The following is a 15,083-nucleotide window of genomic DNA, read 5'->3' as shown; positions in this document are numbered from 1 at the left end:
GTCCTTTCTTTCAATCCACTGCTGGATGAAGGCTTCGCCACAACATGCTTTACCGTATTTCACTCTGGTGGTCACTTGCGGATTGTTCAAATGGGCAAGGCCCATGACAGATCGAAGACATCCCTTGCCACCGATGTTTACAAATGGATGGGCGACCGGGTGAATAACGCAGTGCGCTAACCACCGCGCCACCGCTCCACCCCGTATATTTACCCAACACAGTGATGCTATACAGTACACATTGTGGGCCGTGGAGGACAGTGCAAAGACATCAGTTGCTGTATTCTTCTTCCATGCTTCCCAAATCTATTCTCCCTGCTGTCACCAACCCGCACTAGTCAGCGTGGTGTAATAGGGCGGTACAACCCTGACAGATGCACACAATGGGGCTTCAGAGCCTGTGCACGCATGCACGTATAAGGACGGCGCGCGTGCGCGTGCCACGTGGCGCCATAACATTGATGCGGAGGATGAAGAGATGAGCGATATCACAGGGCGATGTTGTGCGCTGGCGGAGTGCCAATGTAATCCCGACTGCGGGACTCTCCACTGGACCACTGGTGAACCCTCGTGGCTTGAGGGAGGGCCCCGCCAATGCGTGCTGTGAACCCGTTGCCTGGCGTGCGTGATGGCGCTTTGATGAGTCAGCTGTGATCGTGATAGATTCATTGCCGCCCTCGTAATGAAAAGAGGCATATCTCCTCCCCGGCCTTATATCTGGGGCGTCGTTAAATAAGAAATGTAACGCTGGCTCTAACACGCTTCGTAAATCTGGCATCAAGAGCGGTTTTCCCGTTCGAACGAGCACATGCGCGCGTGTTCTTCTGCCGGTTTAACAGTCTCGAGTAAGTGGCGTTAATTCCACATTCCCGTGATGGTGACAAGTCTATCCAAAGGACCTAAGCCACTGTTGAGATGCCCACAACGTGGTAATGATTTTATTGACCCCAGAGAGATGAATGGCTGGGTACAACAACAGCGATGGTAACACGTTAATAATAATGAAGCCTCTTCTTGGTTCTTTCGGTAAAGTCACGTAGAAGGAAAATAATAAATAATAAAAATAAAACATAATAAAATAATTCTCACGACGTTTCGGCTATAACGCAAGCAGCCGTCTTCAGGTCTCGACAGACCTGTTCTCCACCTGAAGACGGCTGCTTGCGTTGTGGCCGAAACGTCGTGAGAATTATTTTGTTATGTTTTATTTTTATTATTTTATTATCTTCCTTCTACGTGACTTTACCGAAAGAACCAAGAAGATGAATCCCTGCAGTCACGAAAGCTTTAAAGTGAAAAATAATGAAGCCCTTTATGCGGCGAGGAAGCCTGGAGTCTGAAGATATTTTTTTTCCACAATGGTCCTGCATTGGGATCTACGTTCGTGACGTTTGAGTAAAGCTCTGCACGTACAGAACTGTTTCAAGGGTCAATTGGCCGCCTTGCAACCCAAGCTCACAATACCCCCCCCCCAGCCTTCGCTGGCAGTCTCCCATCCAAGAGCTAACCGCGCTCAATCCTGCTTAGCTTCCAGGGATCTGATGAGATTGGAGTCATTCGGCGTGATTCGGTCATAACTCATTGAAGCGACGAGCATCGCAGCCTTTCCTCGTATACACAGCGCAGTATGGACGACAGACACAATTTGATCTCATTGTTACTGATCGTGTTAAGCGTCCAACATGTATCCTTATGCCGCTAACCCGGGGTAACCAAATAATACAAACTGGCCGAGGCAATTAAATGTTATTTCTGGGACACAATTTTTTCCAGGGGTGTACTTAACTCCGCGACTGGGGTACCAATCAATCCGAAATCGGTGCTACTCTGCGATGTCGAAACGCCAAATATTAGAATGCAAAAAATCCGCAATCGAAAATTTTAACTTTGAATAGTGCATCGTGCACAGCTCGTCGAGACGAGTCGATTGCCGCATCGCCGACCATCAACAGACTAAACATGACTGCATCACGGACATTGTGCGAGAGCCGGGGTACTATGGACCCCGGGGTACCGCCATGAGGTTGATTTGTTCAAAGTTTGTTTAACATTGACTGTGTCGTGCCCCAGCCTGAGTCTTTGTGTGTGTCCCGTTTGAACAAGGTAATGCTGCACATGCTTGTCTAATGTGCCTCTATTTAAACATTGTGATCCGGGTCGACCTTCATGTATGCATGCATGTATGTTGAACGTAGCCAACCGTGCGAATCGGAGGTGCGGGGGAAGGACAACGAACTAAGGGCACAAAAAGTAGTTCTCTAGCTGCCCGAGTTACACAAACTCCGATGTGTTTTTGTTATTCGTGTTCCTCTGACAGATTTCTTCAGTTGCTGAGCGAACTTGCCGCCCATGACATTTTCTTCGCTCAAACTCATCCCGAGCCCCCCCCCCCCTCCCCCCGTGAAGATTACCATCGGCAGCTGAAGAGGAACGGTCGCCAACACCTTCACTGGATCTTGCAGCGTTTTCGTGTTTTCCGAACATAATAATAGCTGCAAAACCATAACATAATAGTTTAACACGTAGGCTTTTGCGACCAATATTATTCATGATGAAGGTTTTTGGGTTAGATCGCGTAAGTATAAATGTGTCGTAACCCTCCACCACCCGACACAGCCAATTAGTAAGGGATTTATCACGTAAACAAAACGCCAATTAGTTCCGACTTTAGCCCACCGGTGTGTTGGTGAGTAAGTCCACAACAATTACAATTTCAGTCCGACGTTTCGCTGGTAATTACATCCATCATAATCGGGCTATTTGCCAGAATAGTGAAGCAATCCACCTGCCTAAACAGAGCAGCAGGACGACGTCATCACTGAACCCATCAATATAATAATATAAACAACGACCATTGGAATCTAACACATGTCCTGAGCCAGCATGATCGGCACCGCTCTCTATTTCCCCGACGTGTGTTTGGGCTGTACCACGCTACGCTCCAATGCGCTGGTTTGTCCTTCCCCGGCACATCCAATGAGCACGGCTGGCCACGTACGGTGCGAAAGAAGTTCAACATGCATTCACGCCTTCAGCGTGTGGAGCGCAATGTCACACACCGCGTGGAGCAACGTGCATAACAACCAGAAACACATCGGAGATGTGTACAGCACAACGGCGACAACCTCTGTAGTGCCATCCCTGTCTTAAGAGTATGACATGGCGAAATAAAGTGCCCTGTTGTGTTTGAACATGCTTGAGAGCATTAATGCGCATCATCCAGAAGGTGGCATTGTTGCTTGTGCCCTTGACCTGGCTTGATAATTTATGACTTTTAATCCACTATTGTGTGCATTTTTGTTGCACCAAAGGGTGATGTTGTAATTTATTGTTCTACTGGGAAGGTTTCCGTCGTGCAAAATTAATGCATCTTCAATGAACGCACGATGTAACACGAACACGGAGGGACGCGCCTCACATTTGGCGAAGCCACAACAATGCAAATCACACACAAGCACGCATAAGGGGCCTTTGACAAGAAGATATTAATTTGCATCTGTCTCTATCCACTGCTGAAGTTCTCCCCAAACTGTCTCCATACCTCATTGGTTTCATGATGTAACAATCGAGATGTCTATCTCCGTCGTGGCTGTCCTCTCAGCTATGTTTCTCATTTGGCTGCCATACCCAACGCCAGTTTCATCAATTGGCCCTCATTCCTCCCTCCCAACACTATATCCTGCCAAAGTTCACGTGACTTCTACGAAGATATTCTTAATTTCCCTTTGTTCTCTGATGTCTGCGTTATTCTTTCTGTCTGTCAGTGCAAGTCCAAGCACGCACGTCTTTGCGATTCTTTGCACAGTTTTCAGCCTTTGTTCCATTTTCTTTGTCGGTGTCAACGTTTCCAATCCATAATGTCACAGCAAGTAAAATATATATATATTTTTAAACTTGTTTTCTTTAGACATATTGGTCATGATTATTGGAATTATCAAGGTGCGTTTTCCACCACAACCTGTTCTTTTTCAACTCCTTATTAAACATGCGTGAAAAAGAGCATCATAGCTCATCGGATTCCTCCAGTCTAAATATAGATTCTGATATTTTATCATTTTGATCTTGGTCTGCCTTCAGTAGTTGCCCCAAGTATACATAGAGTGATTGGATTTTCCGTATGTGTCCCTCCAACAAGCACCTTCGTGTTTATCGTAAAATCTAACACAGTATTTATTTTACGACATTATCCTGAGCCAAACTTTGCCACCTGATTCATTCAGTTAAGCCCTGTAATTAATTTCCATTGCTTGCTATAATGATTATGCCATCATCATATCTGAGATAATAATTTATATTGATGGTTTATATTTCCTATGTGTTTTTTTGGAAAACACCTTCTGTGAAACACGAAAGCTCCTGATCGCGATGGCAACATTATGGACGGCATCAAAGAACAACGTGAGTGGACCTATTTACGTAGAAATTAAATGCCTCAGCCATGGAATGCTATCTCAAGTATTCTTCTATTGAAAAATGGAGAAATAGCTGACTGACTTAAAAACATTACAGATCATTAGCTTGCTATAACCGTTCATATAAATTGTTCGCGATGATCATTGGGAACAGAATAATGGACAATTTAGAGGCCAAGCAATCGTGTTCGCAAGCCCGATTGCGGAAGGTTTCTCTGCCCTCGACCACGCAAATATCACCAATTATCTTCGGGAAAACATTAATGAATGTCAGATAGCAATAACGCAGAGCCTTAGCAGGGCATTAACATAGTGGGCAGTGGTCAGTGGAGTCCGTTAAAATCTATGCAGTCATCCGAGCTCTCACGAAATAACTGCCTAAATGAAGGGTATTTAGAAACATTTACTAAACATTTAAAATGAAGGATTATCTACACTGAGACGCCATTACGAGAGTAACAAGATACAACCACGGGACTCTTTCGCCAGTATCAAGATGTTGAATGATAAAAAGGCTTTCACCTTTCTGGGGTAAATACAGGCGTTGAGATATTCAAACACCAAATAGAAACCAATTAGGCAAGACACATCAGCAGGAGGGGGGGGGGGGGTCAGCAAGAGATACATGACGATGACATTCATTAGTACCGATGGAAATTATTCACGGGAAGCGATTGAAGAATCAGGGAAAGGAGGCTACCAAGTTGGGCTCAAGCTAAGTGTGAGTAACATGACAGTCACGTACAACATCGTTTGCGAAATGAATGCAGATATCTGTTAGAGGGACCCAACTGCAAAAAAAAACCATTACTAGGATGATTATTAAGGGCATACCAAGATTAATGTGATGAATTAAATAGGCGAGTGCGAGCTGGTTGGACTGAACTTGGTATCGAAAAGCAACATACCACCGTGCCTCAAGAAGAACGTTTCCAATGGGTGCACATCAGCTGCTACGGTATGACGTAGATCAGAGAAAAACACGAATATGGTTACCGACGAATGTGTACACAGAGCGACGCGAAAAAAGACTGAACGCATGGATGTGCAACTCAGGAAGAGAGACGGAGCAATCAGAAGAGAGAGTGAGAGATCATCTCGACTGTAGAGAAGAGTACGGATTGAGTGGGTTTGGGCAAGTGACGTGTTGCTTGAATGGACAATGGCTGCCCAAACAAGATGGAGGCTAAGAGTGGCAGCTGAAGGAGGGAGACAGATCGCTAACCTTAAACACCCAGTCGTTCATAAAAGCTGAAGGCAGTATAGTACTATAGTAATAGAGAAAGTGCAGAATCACTGAACCGGAATTGATAGCTTGAAAGCATTTAGGAGCGATATAGAACTGTGACAACTTTGGAGGCTTTCATCCAGCAGTGGATGGAACATTGCTTAGAAGATTATTCGTAAGAATATCATTATATTAGCACATAATGAAGATAATTAAAGTAACCATAATCATTCGTAATCTATTGAGGATATAGCTCTCAAAATCTTTGGATTGAATCGTGTCTCATTCAAATGCTGTAGTCATAAATAAGTTACAAGATAATGAAGCCAGAAATTGAGGTACATAAATTGATTGCCTATACTGTATTAAGCAATCAATTAAATGCGTGCATTCCATTTGAATACATATGCATACCTATGAAAGTTTCCACTTGGGAATGTATTTTAGCATGCACATTTGCAGTACCTAAACATACACGTGTATACATGCATATGTGAATTTGTAAATACATATATGGACGTGTATGTATATACAATATATAATTGGTTAAAACGAATTACAGACGTTCTCAATCTATCAATAGATGGCGTAAGAAGGCCCCTTGCTTGGGGATTTCTTTATTGCCATACTTCACCACTCTAGTCAGGCCTGGTTGGTGAAGGAGGAAAGGGCAGGACCAGTTCTGATATCACTCGCCAATGATGTTAGTTAGCCGTGGTCAGGATAAATTATGTGTGGTCGCTGGGTTGATCACGCAGCACGCTAACCACTGCGTCACTGCTCCACCGCTCCACTTCCATATATGTGTGTGTGCTGCAAAAAATGTTTTTATTTTACTAGGTATGGCCCATGAAGCTATATAGCGCAAAGTGGGTTATCACATGGATATTGATGGCAGCCAAATACTAGAAACGCGCGTTTCTAAATGTGGAGGTAAAAACCGGAGGAAAAAAACACACGACCACGGGGAGAGAGACATAAATATACAGCAGGCGTCAGGATCGGGGATCGAACCCACGACCTCCTGTATACCAGACGAGTTAGTTAACATCTCGTCACCGGGGCGCCCATACGTAAGTACGTGCTGCGTGAAGAAGTATATATGTAGACCACCAATGATCGTGATCTACACCCACTCCGTGACTTGCGCATGACGATGCAATGCAGCGTTGAGGGCTGCTGCTGTCATGAATGACGCGATATGAAATGAAAGTATTATTATAATAAGTATCATAAATAAGTATTATTATAATGAGAATAATAATACGACGTTCTGCATCTCGACAGGCGCATGCTTCCAATACGGGCATGGCCAGTGCCGCTCCTGCTCACAAAATCAAACGCATTAATATTCTAGTGGTGTGATATCTGCTCAAATAGGTCATCACCGGGGTCGTAAGACATCCGCAGGAGTGCTGGCGCTTCTTGGGGGGGGGGGGGGGGCAAACTCATTAATCGATGAGTTTCAAGAAATAACCCCGGCAAGAGTTTAATTTAGCAAGAGACACGTTTAATGCATTTATTTGTTTTTTGCCATTTACTCTCAATATCCATCTACCTTTAAGGTAATGGACGGGGAGTAATTGCATCCGCAGATTTCGACATCGCCTACACGTGACCCGTCTTTACCCTTTTGCGGCCTTTAGTAAATCTTTAATGCTAAACTACATTGTTATCCTCTTTTTTCGATGCATATACATTTTTAAATATACATTATTAAACTTGACAGAGACGTCTCAATATTACCTGGCGCATTCTATTTCGTTGAACAAATAAAAAAGGCAGCCCCGACGCAATGCATTTGCACCACGCGTACAATTCGGCAGCTTCTTAGTTCTTTCGGTAAAGTCACGTAGAAGGGAAGTAATAAAATAATAAAAATAAAACATAATAAAATAAAATAATTATGTTTTATTTTTATTATTTTATTACTTCCCTTCTACGTGACTTTACCGAAAGAACTAAGAAGATGAATCCCTGCAGTCACGAAAGCTTTAAATCGAAATAAAATTCGGCAGCTGCTTTCCAAATCCTTCGGAAATAGGGATGTTAAAAACAGAAAACGCTCTTGCATTAATTTATTTTACGTATTTTTAAATGTTTATGGACAGCAGCGGGGCACGGCTGAGATGGAGTGTCTCTCGTTAACAGCGATGAGCCGAGTCGCAGTACGGGGTCAATGCCGTCACCGATTAGATTGAGGGTCTTTTATATGCAAGATGCAGTGGCGGATTAAGCTAGTGCGGGGCCTGTAGCATATGTTATAAAGGGGCCCTAAAATATATATTAAACCATATTAAACACACATTTTTTTACTTGCATCGTAAAGTAATTGTATTTTTTTCATTTGCTATACGGCCAGATAATACGAAGGTTCGAGTTGCCAAACGTCAGCCTCGAAACCTTAATGACTTGGAGAAGATCTGCAAAGAGGAGTGGGACAAAATCCCTCCTGAGATGTGTGCAAACCTGGTGGCCAACTACAAGAAACGTCTGACCTCTGTGATTGCCAACAAGGGTTTTGTCACCAAGTACTAAGTCATGTGTTTTGCAGAGGGGTCAATACTTATTTCCCTTATTAAAATGCAAATCAATTTATAACATTTTTGACATTCGTTTTTCTGGATTTTGTTGTTGTTATTCTGTCTCTCACTGTTAAAATGAACCTACCATTAAAATTATAGACTGATCATTTATTTGTCAGTGGGCAGACGTACAAAATCAGCAGGGGATAAAATACTTTTTTCCCCTCACTGTAGCTTGAAAGCATTTAGCGGGGGCCCTTGGAAGTGCGGGGTCCGTAGCATGTGCAGCTACATGTGCAGCTACATGTGTATCTACATGTGTAGCTACATGTGTAGCTACATGTGCAGCTACATGTGTATCTACATGTGTATCTAAATGTGTAGCTACATGTGTAGCTACATGTGTATCTACATGTGTAGCTACATGTGTAGCTACACGTGTATCTACACGTGTAGCTACATGTGTATCTACATGTGTAGCTACATGTGTAGCTACATGTGTAGCTACATGTGTAGCTACATGTGTATCTACATGTGTAGCTACATGTGTATCTACATGTGTATCTACATGTGTAGCTACATGTGTATCTACATGTGTAGCTACATGTGTATCTACATGTGTAGCTACATGTGTAGCTACATGTGTAGCTACATGTGTATCTACATGTGTAGCTACATGTGTATCTACATGTGTATCTACATGTGTAGCTACATGTGTATCTACATGTGTATCTACATGTGCAGCTACATGTGTATCTACATGTGTAGCTACATGTGTATCTACATGTGTATCTACATGTGTAGCTACATGTGTATCTACATGTGTATCTACATGTGCAGCTACATGTGTATCTACATGTGTATCTACATGTGTAGCTACATGTGTATCTACATGTGTATCTACATGTGCAGCTACATGTGTATCTACATGTGTAGCTACATGTGTATCTACATGTGTATCTACATGTGTAGCTACATGTGTATCTACATGTGTATCTACATGTGTATCTACATGTGTAGCTACATGTGTATCTACATGTGTAGCTACATGTGTATCTACATGTGTATCTACATGTGTAGCTACATGTGTAGCTACATGTGTATCTACATGTGTATCTACATGTGTATCTACATGTGCAGCTACATGTGTATCTACATGTGTAGCTACATGTGTATCTACATGTGTATCTACATGTGTAGCTACATGTGTATCTACATGTGTATCTACATGTGCAGCTACATGTGTATCTACATGTGTATCTACATGTGTAGCTACATGTGTATCTACATGTGTATCTACATGTGTAGCTACATGTGTATCTACATGTGTATCTACATGTGTATCTACATGTGCAGCTACATGTGTATCTACATGTGTAGCTACATGTGTATCTACATGTGTATCTACATGTGTAGCTACATGTGTATCTACATGTGTATCTACATGTGTATCTACATGTGTAGCTACATGTGTATCTACATGTGTATCTACATGTGCAGCTACATGTGTATCTACATGTGTATCTACATGTGTAGCTACATGTGTATCTACATGTGTAGCTACATGTGTATCTACATGTGTAGCTACATGTGTAGCTACATGTGTATCTACATGTGTAGCTACATGTGTATCTACATGTGTAGCTACATGTGTAGCTACATGTGTATCTACATGTGTAGCTACATGTGTAGCTACATGTGTATCTACATGTGTGTCTACATGTGTAGCTACATGTGTATCTACATGTGTAGCTACATGTGTATCTACATGTGTAGCTACATGTGTAGCTACATGTGTATCTACATGTGTAGCTACATGTGTAGCTACTTTTGCTACGAGGATAATCCGGCACAGGCAAGATGTATTGCAGAGGTTACGCAAATATGACATAACACGGTAAATAACATTCATTAGGAAAAATGACATCTCACAGATGCGGGACAATTCAGGCCATCCCAGTGACAAACGTCCCACAAATGACGACCGTCTGATGGCAATAATGGTCATGATGATGACATTGATGATGATGTGGCAGTGGTTGGGCGTGATGTTAATTACAATGACTCTGCTATTGTCTCAGTAACTCTCAGGATTTTTGGCAAATTTATAAAAATAAGCATGTTGATGGAGGCATCGCTGAAACGCAAACGAATTTCAATAAAGTTGTCACGTGATATGAACAAAGTAGAGTACATATTATTGATTCTTTTGGTAAAGTCACGTAGAAGGGAAATAATAAAATAATATAATTATAAAATTATCACGACGTTTCGACTGCAACACAAGCAATCATCATCAGGTGTGAAATCCACAGCAAGAAAATTTGAAAAAAGTGGCGGTTTTATTGTTTTATATGTATATTATTTTATTATTTCCCTTCTACGTGACTTTACCGAAAGAACCAAGAATATGAATCCCTGTAGTCACGAAAGCTTTAAATCAAAAGTAGAGTACGTTTAATGTGCCAATTTTTTGGTTAAGGGATATAGGCTCGTGGAACGTTCTCCAAGTGTCATGTGGAATTGTTTAAATTGATAATTTCTTCAAACTTTCCTGTATCTGCAAAGCGTCACACTCGACGGTTTGCAGTCCTCAACTTCCACTCCATCATTCCCTCCTTCTGCCGAGTCATTTATATTGTAGTTGTCGTTGTTTAACTGTGTTACACTCAAATAAGAAAAAAACTTATAAGCCACGCATTTGAAAATATTACCACGCGAATTATCTCGTTATTGGCCATGTAAGACATTGGGCACCACCCGAGTCTAATGGTTATCACACTGGACTTGCCATTCAGAGGTCTCCGCTTCAATGTCCCGACACTGCCATTGAAATGGGGCAAGTTCCCTAAAGCCCCCTCAACCCTGTCCATCCAACAGTAAACATTGGTACATCCCAGATCGTCGATCGGCAGGGTCGCTTGCAGTGGGGGAAAGTGTGAGTACAGTCGACCCCTTCCACATCGCGGGGGTTAGGGGTGCAGGCCCCCCGCGATCTGTAAAAACCGCGTGACATGTGTTGGTCCCCTTGGCGAGCGAAGAGAGCACCTCCAGCCGGGCGGCTCGGGGGGGGGGGGGGGCGCTGTGAGCATTTGTGTGTCGTCTGCTGGCTTTCGCGTTCTTTTCGCAAACTTAAACTTTTCAGAAAATGTAACTTAAAAAAAATTGCGTATGTTTATGGTATTAAAAAATAAAATACGTTAATATTATACAGTACTGTACATATATGTTGCGCATTTATGAGCTACTAATCTTTGTATGTGTCGTCTGCGGCTTTCGCAAACCTCCCAAAACTCCCTAAAAATTCACATTTAATTTCTTATGCCGACCCCGCGATATATCGACACCCCGAGGGGGAAAGTCGCGATGCAGAAGGGGTCGACTGTGCTCCCAACCACTACCAAGACATTTAGGCAGCCTGGAGTGGACAGAAAAAAACCCTCTTTGCACTACTTGTGTTTTTACTACATCGCGGATGCCGTAGAGATCTCCCAACGCAGCAGTTAAAACAAATGGACAATTGTCCTAAATCCCACACGTATCCACCCAGCAGTAAAAATGGGCCCATCACAGTTGATCGGCATGTCTGGAGTGGCGGGGTAAAGTGTGAGGACTACCACCTGTTCCAAGCCGTTTGGCCAGTGCGGAAGAGAAAGCCAAAATATCCTCTAGAGAGGGGTCTCTAAAGTTCCCTCTCGCGGAGGCACTACCACCAGCAATGGCAGGAGCAAGCAATTGCAGGACTGCACCTTCATCTGGAAATATTATCGCGCGAATCAGCTTTCATTGAAAATTGACACCACGAAAGTTTCCCCAACATCACGTGGGTAATCAATTTCCGCTTGGCCCCACAGACTAAGCGACCAATATCCAGGCGGCGAACTGCTTTACCGTAACACAGAAGGCACCGGGAAGCATGACATTGACAAATGGTGATGACAAACCCATCAAGCGTCACTTTTCTCCTGGATGTGTGTGTTATGGAATATTGATGGTGGCTGACGCTATCGCTGGGGGATTATGGAGGGGGGGGGGGGTAGGGGGGGCGTTCAGCCAGCTGGCAGCAAAGTTTTTTTTTTATCACGCATAGAGACGGCCACTTCCATTGCTCCGTGCCGGGGCAGGGAATTGCTTTTATTTGACACACAGCGACCGTTTAATTCAACGGACGTCAATCACAGCCGGTGAACTTTGAGCAAGTGCACACACACAGAGAGAGAGGAATTGAGAAGCTAGATTCAATTCTGGTGTTGTTGATAATGATCATCATAACAATTGTCCAATTAATAAATTGAATGATACTGATTATGTTGATAATTATAAAATGTGAGGCATTTAGATGCTAGATATTGCGGCTGATTGATGGTTATTATTGATAATAATATTGATATGAAACATTCAGATGATGATGTTGGTAGAACATGTATACGATGATTTTACAACATCAGCCATTTAAATGATATTCAATATAACAATGATAATACAAACCAGGCATGCCAATGATGATTAAAATATAATTATCAGCATTTCAAATGCTTTGCATCGCGACGATGAAGGGGATGATGACGATTGTGTGACCTGTTCAAGCAATTTAAATGTTGAAAAATTCCAAAATATAGATCATGAATTGCCACTCTACTGTATCACATCTCTTTTATAAATTCTTTATATTAAGTTCACTTGCTTGCTTGCTTACGACCGTGCAAATCTTTCGGTCGTTTTTTAACCCACTTCCCGTGATCCAATCGAGCTGACATTTTGCACACAGACTCGTTGTGCGTGACAATTTTTTTCGTGAAATTTTTCCCCCAAAATTTTGCACTTTTTAGGAATTTTTTTTAAATATTTAATTTAAAATACCAATGTGATAAAAATGAAACTCTTACTCAAGAAAAACATAAATGAATAATAAAATAAAACCGATGCCACGCATATAAAGGATTAATAGTGAAAAACTTTGTATTTACGGGTTATTTTTTCCCATACTGCCTGCCCCTTTGCCAGAGATTGTAGGGACAGTTCATCATTATGGCTGCACATACGATTGCAAAATCGATGTTCGTGAAAGTGATTGGGGAATCGCTTGAACTCCAGCAGTTTATAAAGAAGCTGACCTTCCCGCACCAATATGCATTTGAGTAAAACAACCACACTCAGAATATTCATCTCGTGCTAGTAAGCTTGACATCATCGCTGCGTCTCATTCAAACATCTCCGATTACCGTCCAGACTCCACCACCTTGGCCCACCACCACAAACCTTCACGTGACCCTTGCAGGCAGAACATCACAGCACTATCAGTGTTAATTCCAGTGCACGTCACTAAGAGCAGCAAGAGCCGAGTCAAAGTGTCTCCTCGAGTGAACACTGGATGGTCCTGGTCTTCATTGGCAGCTCCGAAACAGCTGTGGAAATTCCACATTCACGTGGCAATCTCTCCCTGGGATGGCCAACGCTGACTCGTCCCAACGCGGTTCTCGAACTCTCCGAGCCCGGATGGGCGATGGTCCTGGAACTGATCTGGCATCCTTACGATCGTGCGTCCAACACTCGAACGGGGGAGCCACGAACCCCATGACCCTTGGTGTTGCCTCTTGCCCAGAACACAGATCGAGAAATACTTGTGAAGCAATAACGGGCTCACTGCAGTGTCATCGTCGCAAAATGGCCGGCCAATTTATTTTCCTTCAAGCCAGACGTCCCATTATTGCATTGAGTCGTCTGCTCGGATTTTTCTCTCCACGTGCTTCTATTCTGTTCTTCTTCTTCTCGATTCACGCCCGCTGTCCTCGTATCTGGCTCCACCACATCCTCTCACCTCAACAGTTGTTCCTTCACAGCTCTTCTCGTTACATTTTCCGCGTCGCTTCCCAACACGTGACCAAGCCATCTAAATCTAGCCTTCCTTACCTTCCCGATAATATGTGTAACCCCAGCCAAGGATCTAACCCCTTCAAATCCTGCCCCTTTCCACGAGAGATATTCCCATCGTCCGCCTTAGCATTCTGAACACTCTCCTTGACGCACTCATCTTGCTTCGTTCTTCATTAGTGGCCACTTCGCAGCTCAATATATTTCCCCGTTCAGTTTACAACTGGCATCGTTCTCTCACATTCCATTACCGCAACATCTCTCCACAGCAGTCAAAGTTGTGTTTCTGTAAAATTGTCAGAGGACAATAGTGACCTTCAAGGCTGTCAAGCAAAAAAAAAAATGGGCGATATATTTGTTTTGTTCTATTCATCAAATATATTTTCTCCCGTTGTTGTTGTTGTTGACTATATTTCTATGATTTGCTAACGGCGCAATTAATGATGAAGCGTACGCGTGCGTAACAAAAATGCTTTTGTAATGTTTTGTCGGGATTTCATGATCATGAAAGGCACAAAAAACAACCATTTTCGACAGCGTGCACCACATCACGTGCACTGTACCGGCGTGACACCGAAGAGCGGCGCTCTGCGGCTGAGCTCTTTCGCTTCACGTAGGCGCTCGACGCTCCTGCCCGGAATGCAAAAGAGGCAGATGCAGGGGGAGAATTTAAATTCAAGATGTGTCTGCTGATAGCTCAAAGCACGCGAGCAGGGGGGGGGGGGGGCTAACGTGGTGAGGACGGAGAGTGGCTCACTCAGATAAAGCCTCCCTTATTAGATTACTGTGCCGGCTGTCAGTGAAAGGAACCCCGAGTTTGACTCCTAGCCTGGGTGAAAGAAAACAAAATTTTGCAACGGATATCTAATTGCGCCTTTTGCCTACATTGGATGATGGTGGTCATCATGATGATGATGGCCATCGTCATCATGATCATCGTTGGCCATTGTCTATGCGCTGCTCGATTAAGGCCTCCGCATGTGGATTGTGGCTGCCGACAGCGATTGATGACCGCGGAAGCCTTCGTAGGATCGCTTCGGTGGTGTG

This window comes from Lethenteron reissneri, chromosome 37 (genome assembly GCF_015708825.2).
Source record: "Lethenteron reissneri isolate LAM-NWPU_2019-01 chromosome 37, ASM1570882v1, whole genome shotgun sequence".
NCBI lineage: Eukaryota > Metazoa > Chordata > Hyperoartia > Petromyzontiformes > Petromyzontidae > Lethenteron > Lethenteron reissneri.
The sequence above is the reverse complement of the archived record's forward strand: the minus strand, read 5'-3'. Positions refer to the sequence as shown.